At 41.3% G+C, this 12,742-nt stretch overlaps 1 protein-coding gene and 1 long non-coding RNA gene across 4 annotated transcripts in view; one reads left to right on the top strand and one right to left on the bottom strand.

Annotated features, from left to right (window-relative positions):
* The window catches only part of LOC307005951 (uncharacterized protein), a 120,395-nt gene that overhangs the window by 21,563 nt on the left and 86,090 nt on the right, over window positions 1-12,742 (top strand). Inside the window, exon 1 of one of the 3 annotated variants that reach the window (XM_079626502.1) lies at window positions 11,654-11,870. The exons of the other annotated variants lie outside the window; for them this stretch is intronic. The gene's annotated coding sequence lies outside the window, so the exon portion shown is untranslated. Of the gene's footprint in view, window positions 1-11,653; window positions 11,871-12,742 lie in introns of those variants that run through there. 3 annotated transcript variants of the gene reach the window in all.
* On the bottom strand, window positions 8,386-10,332 carry LOC307002727. Its single transcript, XR_013798526.1, has 3 exons — window positions 10,174-10,332; window positions 8,652-8,996; window positions 8,386-8,567 (listed from the first exon to the last, which is right to left on the bottom strand). It is a non-coding gene; the product is annotated as an uncharacterized lncRNA (long non-coding RNA).

The raw sequence follows: 12,742 nt of genomic DNA on the forward strand, positions 1-12,742 counted from the left end.
TCTTCTCCCCCTCTTGATCACTACCCATTTGCCTCATCTTTCGGGTGTCCTGTCGGTCATGTTCGGTGTTGGTATTACACTCATGTTTAACAATGCTTTGCTCAGGGTATAAGGAGGAAAGGTAACTGTTGATCTGGGAGAAAGGCTGTAACCCCGCCAATCCCACACACCGGTGCGTAACCTCAAACTATGAGAAAGGCTTTTACGGCCTCTTCTGCACAACGGTCCATTATTTGTTACAATTAAGTTTTCTATACAGTATGTTGTTCCATTGTACTGTCTGAATATTTAAACATGTAACTTAATAAACGACTTTACCTGCTTTAAAGGCTTTGAGAATATTTCCTTTTATCACTGATGATGTTGAAAGCTAAAATGATTAACTTTCGTTATCTAAACGTTCAGGTTAAATCCTACGTTTTTTTCCTACTAGTTCTAAGAAAGACCTTTACCTTTAAAGAATAAGAGATTAAAGAATAACAACACGAGAGAAAGTAATAGGAATAAAAAGGAAGAGGACATTATTTCGAGAATGAGATTTGGGCATACTGGATTAAGTAGTGCGCTTAAAATAACAGGGAAACTAGGATGTGTGAGGTCTGTAATATTAATGAAACAGTAGAACATGTAATTATTAATCGTCATCGGTATAAGGAGGAGGAAATGATGAGGCTGAAAGACTGGTTAAGTAAAGGAAAAATTAGATTTGAAATGAAGGAAATATTACAAATGAATTCAGGGCATGTGGGGTATAGAGCATTATTTGTGTTTTTGAATAAAACAGGGCTTATTAGAAGGATATGCGTTTAGTTGTCTTAGAAAGTTGTATTTAATAATGATGTGAATGATAGGCTAATGTATTAATATTAATAATGTTATTAGATATTTATGTAGTTATTTATTGGTTTTATTTAGATATAATTTTATATTTAAAGAGTAGTGAGTAAAGGCTATTGTGATCCACACACACTACATATCAGAAGGTGGCGGTAATGCACACTTACAAGTTGTAATTCCAAACACATGAGGAGATCTCTGCATGAAAGACCCGCGACTGGCAGATGGACGTGCGACTACATACTAGAAACGGTAGGAAATTAAATTAGATTGAATGGAGGATTTTAACTGGAAACATCCTAACTTTCCCCCCCTATACGGCGCCCATGGTGTGTGTGCATGGACTAATACATTCACCAGTACTGTGTGTGTGTGGGTGTTCTGTTTAGGTTTTAATGCACATCTGAGCTATTTGCATTATTGATATACTGCTGGATACTTTTTATAATTGCTAATTTTATACATCCAATAATTTGTATTTAAATGCTGTATTATAAAATTAATTTGAAAGTTTCAAACTTGAATGAATGAAGGCATTTTGAATGAAACTTCATCTTATTTTGCTTGTACAATGACATATTATTCTACTCAATTAGCTTATTCTCTCTCTCTCTCTCTCTCTCTCTCTCTGTATGTAACAAGCCATTGTTCAGACAAATTCAATATATAGTTCAAATCAATGGAGTTTGTCAAAGACGAGAGATTTAGTGAGGAAATGCTATCTTTCATATCATAATAATCTAAAGAAAAGAGTCAAATATATGTGTGACTTTCATAACACTTTAATAGGTTGCACATGTTATGTTTACACCTGGATTCAGATAATTCGAGATTAAGGCCAGATGGAAACATGGGGTTACCGTACACGTGCACGTTATACACTGTTACCCGCTAACATGTCCCGATTCCAACAACACATGATAACAAATAATTCAGCTAAATAATTAGCACATGTCAAAACGAAAACACTTCCAAGACAAAAGTAGGAATGTTTCACCTGCTCTCTTCCACCGACCGCTGAATGCAATGCTCTGGCTCGTTTACAGTGTTTCAAAATGGTGGCAATGTTTATCGTGAGAATGTTTATCTCTACTAACTATCAAGTCTCGCGTTGCCAGTAGTCATGTCTCAGTACGGCTGTTGCCATCTAGCGGTTGAGAAATGCAATAGCATTTTAATTTAATTTTAAAATGAAAGAGTCAAATAATACCGTAGATTGTTAATGAATGTGTGACCGCAAACATGAAGCTGCGTGGGCGAAAAACATGTAAACAATTTTAAGGCTATTTTGGCTATGCTAATCGCTGTTGTAAACTATAGCAAGCCGTTAAACGTACACCACTGAATGCCTCAATCGCCGGCTGGCTAAAGCAGACTGAACACAGCCCGTCCAATTCACAGCTAAATGTCATGAAATTACACCTTGTAGATATTATTACCAATGCGAACATGATGGGGTATCAACCATCTCATGCGCTGCCTGCCCAACAATTAATAAAACTACTATGAATCAGTTTGGACTATAAGTGGGCTACTAATAGCCGGGCTGACTACGAGCTAGATCGTGGCTACGCACAGCCGACACATAGATCATGTCACAGAAATGAAACCAAACACCTTGTAATCACAGTTGACTTTGCTTACATGATGGAATATCATACATCTCGCAAGTTATTCTGGAAAAATTACATGTTACCAAATTCAATGTTATTTTGTCTAGAAGTGTGTTACACACAGCCGGACTATATCGGGTCTATATTTAACCGAGACGGTGACATGACGGCTAGTGCTTGCTGGGAGTGTGTCATTGTCTCTCCACCATGCTAGTGGATTAGCTGTAGAGTCAATTGGTTGTTCTTGGAGATAGCGGGTTAACTCCGCGTCAGCGCGCGCTCTGATCGGTAAAGATTTCAGACCTCCGTTTATTAAGGAGATCTCCAAGATTTCTCTTCTTGGTAGGGGGTGGTGCACAGACCTCTCCCGAATCATCTCCAGCAGTAGCAGCCTCCGAAGCACCACTAACTCCGCCTCCGAAGCACCACTAACTCCGCCTCCGAAGCACCACTAACTCCGCCTCCGAAGCACCACTAACTCCGCCTCCAAAGCACCACTAACTCCGCCTCCAAAGCACCACTAACTCCGCCTCCAAAGCACCACTAACTCCGCCTCCGAAGCACCACTAACTCCGCCTCCGAAGCACCACTAACTCCGCCTCCGAATCACCACTAACTCCGCCTCCGAAGCACCACTAACTCCGCCTCCGAAGCACCACTAACTCCGCCTCCGAAGCACCACTAACTCCGCCTCCAAAGCACCACTAACTCCGCCTCCGAAGCACCACTAACTCCGCCTCCGAAGCACCACTAACTCCGCCTCCGAAGCACCACTAACTCCGCCTCCGAAGCACCACTAACTCCGCCTCCGAAGCACCACTAACTCCGCCTCCGAAGCACCACTAACTCCGCCTCCGAAGCACCACTAACTCCGCCTCCGAAGCACCACTAACTCCGCCTCCGAAGCACCACTAACTCCGCCTCCGAAGCACCACTAACTCCGCCTCCGAAGCACCACTAACTCCGCCTCCAAAGCACCACTAACTCCGCCTCCAAAGCACCACTAACTCCGCCTCCGAAGCACCACTAACTCCGCCTCCGAAGCACCACTAACTCCGCCTCCGAATCACCACTAACTCCGCCTCCGAAGCACCACTAACTCCGCCTCCGAAGCACCACTAACTCCGCCTCCGAAGCACCACTAACTCCGCCTCCAAAGCACCACTAACTCCGCCTCCGAAGCACCACTAACTCCGCCTCCGAAGCACCACTAACTCCGCCTCCGAAGCACCACTAACTCCGCCTCCGAAGCACCACTAACTCCGCCTCCGAAGCACCACTAACTCCGCCTCCGAAGCACCACTAACTCCGCCTCCGAAGCACCACTAACTCTGCCTCCGAAGCACCACTAACTCCGCCTCCGAAGCACCACTAACTCCGCCTCCGAAGCACCACTAACTTCGCCTCCGAAGCACCACTAACTCCGCCTCCGAAGCACCACTAACTCCGTCTCCGTTTCCCTCGTCAGCTGATACAATTCCCCCCCGGAGTCTCCTCCAATCCATCCCCCCCATTGCCTCTGTGTCTCGGGTCAAGGAAAGATGACTTTGCCAAAAGCTCCTGAATGGCTGGGGCGCTGTATTTGTCCTCCAGTACGCTGGACATTTTGTGTCAGATCCGCTTCATTGGGGTTTGGTTTTAAAAGATCGCATGTCGACAGTTGCAGGACAGGCTTTACTGAAGAAACGGTTACAGAACGTTCCCCAGAGAGAATGTCGTGAAGTCAGCGACCGGTTTGAGAGATTCTTGAAGCGAGGTTAAAACATCTTTATCTTGCCATTTAAGAGTCAGATGCTGGTGCTTTCTATCGGAGACCAGGACGCGTGCGGTCGCTTGCTCTTGTTCCAAAACTCTCTCTACCATTTTCTGTTTTGTTCCCCAGCGTGTCGGACAGTCCTGTGAAATAAAATATAGTTGATTATTGGAAGAGGACGTAACAGAAAAGAATAAAGCGAGTACCATGCTATAGCCTATATGGCTGCCTTTATTGATTTACTAATAAAAAACTAATACTAAATTAAATGTAAAACTAATAGAATAAACTAAATGTAAAACTAATAGAATATTATAATGAAAATCTAATGAGTAAACAGTCTAGTCTATATTATAACCTTATCTGCAAGACCCATATCAGCATTGCTTAAAATGACTGTTAATTTAGCATGCATATTAATAGAACAGTATAATATAGAGTTAACTATATCGGCTAAAACTATTCTTACCAGAGTAAGGCTGTGCTGTGGGATTTGAAGTTCTGTTCTTTTTCTTCCAGCTCTGAGAGAAAGCGCTCACTAGGGTCCGGCATAGACCGAGAGCTCGGCCGGTTCGGGCAGCGTCACTGTTTACACCGTTGGTAACAGCCGATGCAAATTATGTCCAAAGCAATCTAGCCACGGCCATCCTAATTGCCTTACTGCAGCAACAATGTTCGGTAGTGACACACGACAGCTCCGTTTCCTCCAGACCCCAGTCGTGCAGCCCTACCGGCAGGCGTTCGGACAGGGGTTCCGCCGTGTGGCTTTCAGGCGTGTGGCTCGTTTCCAAACACTGGGATTTCAGTGACCAGGCTTTTGCGAGGTACTGAACGGTCAGGCTCATATATGGGGTCATATTCACGCTTGACCACATATCTGTTGTCAGCGCAAAATGACTGATTTCCTGGAGTTCTCTTTGCACGTCATCCTTTACCTTATTATACAAGGCCGGAACAGCTGTTTGTGAGAAGTACTTTCTCCCAGGCAACTCGTATTGTTTGTCGAAAGTATTCAACATTTCTTTAAATGAACTTTTTTCCACTGTCCGGAAGGGTACCATTCCTAACACCAAATATCGAGTCACACTATCTGTTAGTACTCTCCATTTGTCGCTGTCTTTTTTATATTTCGTCGCCTTGGAAAATGCCTCGGCCATATTCAACTGCCTCTGGCCAGATGTGGATGGTAGTGCTTAATCCAAGGGCCGCGTAGGCCGCGGGGTGGTTCATCTTCAGATGGTTACGGAGATTGGTGGTGTTGGCATTTGTAACAAATACAGTTTTTCCGCATATTCTGCACACAGGCTCATCTGGTTTAAACCCGAAATGTGCCCATATAGGCGATGTAACATTTTGTTTCGCAACGAGATCCATCGGTTTTAGCTACCTTTCTTCACAAAGTTTTAATTTGAGCCGGAACATGTTCCGTCACCTCCGACGTTGGATCCGGAACCTTTTTTATTGGATCCGGCACCTCCTGTCACTATGGGGAATTAATCGCTTAAAAACTTTTTTTAAATTCATATTTGTGTAGTGTTCAATGTTGTTATCGATAGAGCTACGCAGATGGGGTATTATTTCATCCGCAACCGCATAACAAAACTCATCATCCGCACCAACGCTTTTTGACCAAATTTCAAAGCCGCACCCGCCTAGAAAGGATGTAGCAAAGATATTTAATGCTAATGCATGAGGCATAGTTTCATTCATTTACGATGAGATGCTCTAGTTCACAATGCAATGCAAGTGAACGCGGCGCGCCGGCGCCTCCATGTCACGGTTATTATATTGTCTGCTATATTTGCTTTTATTTATTAAATACATGCAATTGGTTGATGAAACATTTATTAAAATTAAGATACAATTTGTACAAAATGAAATTCGCTTTAAAGAAAGGCTTTCTACAAAGCAAAACTTAATGAAGTGGTAAAAATCATGTCTGACGATTTACAAAAAACTACATTAAGTGGTAAAAACCATGTCTCCCGATATATTGCGCATATTATGATCCTATCTAAAAAAAAAAAAAAACGGTTTTGGCGGTTATAGAGTTCTAATGATGGTGTTTAACTATAACCGTCGGTCTCACGGTTATATACTAACCGTCACACCCCTAGTTGTAATCTCACAATAAAATGATCCACTTGCCGGGTTTTGCTATTGCCTCTGAAAGCAAGTATTCCTATTTCTATGAGAAGCTCCGGGTCGGGTTTGCCAGAAATCCAGTGGCGTGACTGAGACCTGCATGCGCTCGCAAGCCTCTCTCGGCTACTGACTGTGCGCTCAACAGCGCCGACACTGACACTTATGACATGGAGTCGCTAATGCTAACGCCCAGCACAACACAGACTCCAACACAAACTCCACATAATAATAAACAACAACAACAAAAAGCACGAGCCCTCGCTTGTAAACGTATTGGTTGCAATCTGAAACATCACCGCTAGATGCCGCTGAAAACTACACATAGCCCCTTTAAGAGTAAATTTAAATGATAAATAGCTGGTGCTCTGTATGAGTTCAGTAGGGAGAGCGTTCCAGTAATTTGAAGCCCCCACTGAGAAGACGGTTTGGCCAAACTTAATACGTCTGTGCGGTACAACGCGGTCTCCCCTGCTAGCTGGCCTTGCTGCCCTGCCACTGCTGTTCTTCTGTTGTATAAGTTCACCCAGAGGTGGAGGTGCAAGCCCATGTACACTTTTAAAATGAGACGGGCATCTAGATAATGTAAGAAACTGTCAAAATGGAATAAGTTATATTTAGTAATAATATTGCAGTGGTGAAAGCTGATAGGGTTTTGATCTAATATTTTAAAAGTTATAAAGGGTTTCTATTGGTTTAAGAGTTGTCACATCAGAGTCAGACAGACTCACGGAGGCGATTGGCATCTCACAACTCGCACTTTATTCCCCAATCGAACTCGTGTAACTGTCACACGTTCTACCGTCCACAGCGTTACTTCATAAAGAAAATAAGATAAAAATGAGCATCAAACAGAAATAACCCGCATACATGGGGTATCGAGGCGCATACATTACAGTTCAACAGGGCGCGGCTCTTAAAGGGGCCACGCCTTATTTCCCCTCGCCACAGTCGGTGGGCCGCTCGAATGCCGTAGGCGGTGAGAGAGTGAAAGTGGAGCCCGTGAGCAGAAAGTGTTGTTTGGCAGTGCTTTCAGTCAAAAGAAGGCAATTCAGGTCGAGCTACATGTTCAATTTGCAATGACGATTTATCTTGTGGTGGCAATAAGCAATACACAACATTGCCGCTGTTAAAATGCATAATGTTGCTTATTCCTTTTTATTTATTTTTACAGTTAAAATCAAATGAAATAAAAGAATCCACTGCTGTGGACGTTGTTTACTCACTTAAAAAAGTTGGGTTAAAAACGACCTGACAACTAACCCAATGGTGGGTTGATATAGCACCGACCTAATGTTGGGTTATTTTAACCCAATAAATTAGGTAACTAGTTTTAGCCACTAAATTGGGTTACAAAAAACTAATTTGTTGGGTTATTTGGCCACAATTATGCTTTAACCGACCTAGTATTATTATTATACTATTATTGCCATGTAAATAAATAACTTACAACTTCAGTATATTGACAATGCTTTATTTACATTCAAAGGCATTACATTCAAAAGTTATTATTGCAATTGTTTTAATTTATTTCCTAAAGGTAAGAAATTGTTTCAATAAATAAAAAAGGGGACAGTGTGTTGAGGGAACACCTCCAGGCACAGAATATTAATGTTAAAATTCATTAATTTAGAATTCTGTTTTAAGTTCTAAGAAACATGGAGCATAAAAACAAATAAACAGTTGTAAACATTACAAGTTGTAAAAATTTTCATTAAGTTATTGTTGCAATTGCTTTAATTTACTTCGTTAAGGTAAGAAATTCTTTCAATAAATAAAAGGAATGCAATTATAAACTGCCTCATATTAAGACAGCATTGTGTTGAGGGAACACCTCCAGGCACAGTATATTAATGCTAAAATTAATTAATTTACAATTCTGTTTTAAGTTCTAAGAAACATGGAATACAAAAACACAAATGAACAAACAAAATCAAGTCCAGTTTACCCAATTATAAACGGCCTAAGTAGGCGACAGTGTGTTGATGGAACTCCCCCTGGCACAGAAACTGCCAAACAGGCTTTGGATACTCCGTCTAAAACATAAAGTTATGTAAAGCATGTATTCACAGCTTGTAAAAGACGGTCTTGCTCTAGTGCCGCTCCTCCCACAATGACGAAGGCTTGTGAGCGGTTGAATTATCCCCAATAAGCTGCGGGACATGAGGGAATCGCCTCCGCTGCTCCTCCTCCTCCAAATACTGAATGATGTTTGTTCCAACCTTTAAATCGAATTTTGAAATGGTAAATATGCACACATGGATCAAATATTACCCAAAATGTGTTGTCATAAATGATGCACCTACAGGCTGTAAATCAACAAATGCTTGTTTTGGCTCCTGGTAAGAGGGCCGGACCATCTTGCAGTCGTTTTGTGTGGCAATGGAGGAAGGAACATCTTTCAAAGCAACATCTGCAAGAGTGTCTTTACATTATTACAGAAAGAACAATGGATTAATCTTTAAACAAGTGCATTATATTATAGACACAATATTACAACTTGACATGAAAGTACAGAGCTGTTGTGCAGGATTTTCTCAACACCAGAAGAAATGTTAGTCTGGACAGGAAGATCCAAGGCTCTCTCGAATGCGATATGAAATGATTCGTTGAGATGCATGTCCCCAAATTTCCCAAAAGTCCTGAGCAATCTAAAAATGAATAAAGAAAAATAAAAGTTAAAACCACACCAACATTTGTTTTTCAATATGAAAAATCAAGCTTGGTGAATCAAATCAAGTGGGATTCATTTTTTTAAATATAGAAAAATATAGTTAAAGTGCCACTAAAAGAAAAGATCTAGATTCCGATTGTCAAATTATACCTATTTATTTTAATGAACCAAATCTAGAAAAAAATATACATTTTAAATAAAAAAACGTGTATATAAAAGCAACACCAGTAAGCAGAAATGAAGTTGCGTATGCATGTGTGTGTGCACGTGTGTGTGTGTGTGTGTGTGTGCACGTGTGTGTGTGTGTGTGTGTGTGTGTGTGTGTGCACCTGCATTTGTGTTTGTGTGGGTGTTAGGTCTCACAAATGATGCCCTAAATGTTAGAGCGCTGTTCACAAATGCACTGTTGCAGCTGCGTGTGTGTGTGTGTGTGTGTGTGTGTGTGTGTGTGTGTGTGTGTGTGTGTGTGTGTGTGTGTGAGAGCAAGCATGTTTGTTCCAAAATGCATTTGTGACTCAAAACTTTCTTTTTTGTGTGAACAAATATTCTGATTTATTCTGGATTTATTAAAAAAAAACTGAAAAACTAAAAAAAACCTCTTGGGAATTGTAATGAATGTATAAATTCATACAGGTTAGTAGGGACATGGTGAGAAAGTTATGACAAAAGTTTGTGAATGCATCAAACACTATTTGACAAATGCATTCGCAACCATCTATGTTATTGAACTTAATACATGAAGTACATTCTTCCATTCAACTTGTGGCCCGCAACAATAGAACAATAACAAACAAATAATACAATAGTTGATCTTTTACACAGGACTTTTCTCTGTCAATCGTTTGTGAAATTACATTTGAGATTTGTTGACGCTGTTCAGGAGCCATGTGCCACTGAAAAGTGCTGAGGGGAATAAAGATGCAGTTTGACCAATGTTTGCGTTACGTACATTACGTACGTTACGAAGGCAATGCAAAAAGGCACACAATGAATGGCGTCCCGGCCGGACGCGCTTTTTTAGGTCCAAAAAGAGGACATGTCCGGGAAAAAGAGGACGTATGATCACCCTAGTTTAACACCGTAGTATTTTAAATTCACACTATGTGGGATTTGCGCTACAATGTAGGCCTTTATATAACACAGCACAACGCTACCTTCTTGCTGTAAGTGACTGCGACACTGGATGGACCAGGCTTCTGCTGGGTCTTGAAGCCGAGCGCTCGGTCAAATATCTGAAAATATGAATAACTTCCCACAAAGTATTAGAAAGAACATAGAAAGTGAGGAAGAGTATCACAAGCGAGTATTAAGAAATACCATCGGTGCCGTCAGTCGCAGATAGCGGACGAAAAGCAGTCGACAGGGGAGATATAAACATGGAAATAATAGGCTAAACAGAAAAAAAGTGTCAATAATACTATGTAAGAGCTTAAAGTCACTTTATAACGAAAAAAAAAACATGTATACAATATGCATACAGATATACTGTATATTAACTCACCCGTGCCGTGTATCTTCTATCACACTTGCGGTGGTCAACCGTTGAAATTTGAATTTTAACCCAACGGACTGCGTTGTTATAGAAACAACCCAATAAATGTTCCGAACGACCCAATATTTTTAACCCAGCTATTGGGTACGCAAAATAACCCAACGTACTTCATTGATGAGTTTACTGTGTTAATGGACTGAGGATGGGAGTAGGATTCGGTATTCGGTTTCGGATTCGGCAGAATCTTAAAGGAGAAGTCCGGGCAATGTGTAAGTTAATCTTGATCGTTATACCTTTAGTGAGTTCTGTCTATAGAAAACCCGAACCGGATTAGTGCTTGAACACGGAGCCGCTACCGCTAATGCCCAGAGCTCACTCAGCTAACAACAGTTATGGGGGCATATTCATAAAGAGTGTGTGTGCCTGTAAACAGACACAACATGCAGTTAAAATGTCTGTCCAACATGAACAGGGTCCTTACATGACAACAAGATGCGTTTAGCAACTTAGCCACTGTTTAAATTCACCTCAATAGTGTTTTAGAGACGGCTAGCTGTAGTCTCGCGCTGAAGTCCCGTGGGATCTCCCGCTGTAGCCGGAAAAGGTGAATAGTCCAGATGGGAGGAGCGTTGTGTGTGTGAAGAGTGATGATCAGCTCTCGAGTGTTTTCTTCAACAGGCCCGCTGTGTTGTGTGTGTGTGTGTCGTCACCGCGAGAGGTGAGCTGTTGAAGGAAGGCCATATGTGAGTACTTCACTCGCTTCCCCTGATGTCCAATCTCGAGAGAAGACCAGGAAAGGTCATAATAAGAAACCCACAGCTCAGTATGTCACAACCAATGTAGGAGAACTATCTGGACTATTAAGGAATATAACCATTTGAAATGTATTGCTGAATAATGAAAATGCTGTGTGGCACTTAAATATGTGAAACTATAACCACTGTCTTATTCTGTAGCACTTAGTCAGGTTAAACATTACCCACTTGCCCAAAGGGGCCCTTTGCCTTCTTAGAAGATGATGTTAACACACACTGTTTGCCTTCTTAGAAGATGATGTTAACACACACTGTTTGCCTTCTCAGAAGAGGAAGTGCACACACACCACAGCCACACACACTACAGTTGCTACACCCTTCCTTGCTAACACAGATCTGGATCTCCAGCGTGCCAGATGCAAGAAGCCTAGCTAGTATCTATCCGTTAGTTAGTACTCCATTATAATCTGTTTCCTTTTCATTTGACTCTTTTAATAAATATTGTTGAACTTTTATTGTTATCATCTGACTGGACCTTGGATTCCTGAGTACGAGTCTTATTCTTCTGGATCGGGGAGATCCTGCGTGAGGAGAACACAAGAGGGTGAGCATTCTTCTGATAAAGAGGATCATCACTATGAGATTTGATAGATCATTAAGCCTAGCCAAAGAGGCAGCGTATGACATGTGTATGTATTGAGATTATATATATGATTGTTGTATAGTGAACACTGTTTAAGAGTACCACAAAATGTAGACGTATAATACAGAGGGGAAATCTATTATCTTTATAATAGGATTAAAGTTCTCTGTCGCTATGACAGATTTCCGTCAATATCCGGGCTCCCCTGCCCTGTCATTGTCTTAAGTTCACTTTTAATAATTTTAAGGCCGTAAATATGCTTACATTTCTCAAATAGTGTAATAAAGGTCTTCATTTTAGTTTGAATGGGTCTTGAATGAAGACAGGACGAGGTGTATTCACCCTGCGGAGGGGGACGTGATCAAAGCCTGGAGTGGCGCTAAAGCACGTTCCTCTCTGCACTAAGCACTCTGTGATCACTCCGCTCCTGATCCACTCCGGGGTTTCTATACCGCTCACGGAAAAACTGCTCAGGATAAGTGCAAAATGAAGGTTGTGAAATGACCTCTACTAACTTGCAACATGCCCCCGAACCCCCCTAGCAAGATCCCTTTAGCAAGGACCTCTTTATTTATAAAACCCTGTGTACGGCCCTGATCATGCTGGTCACTTTTTATATAAAAAATAACATATTATTTATTCATAATGGCTAGGTCAAAATATAAAATATAGTTTATGATATTTAGCTCACTTTGCAGCAAAGGCTCTGTTGGCTTATATTATTTGAGAAATAAAAACTTGTGTTAAATGTATGCAAATATTGTATTATTTGTATGACTACATCACAAAGAGTCAAATCTTGTAAAAGCATTAGATTGAAAACATTGACATTT

The sequence above is a fragment of the Phoxinus phoxinus genome (genome assembly GCF_949152265.1).
Source record: "Phoxinus phoxinus genome assembly, chromosome: 1".
Classification (NCBI taxonomy): Eukaryota; Metazoa; Chordata; class Actinopteri; order Cypriniformes; family Leuciscidae; genus Phoxinus; species Phoxinus phoxinus.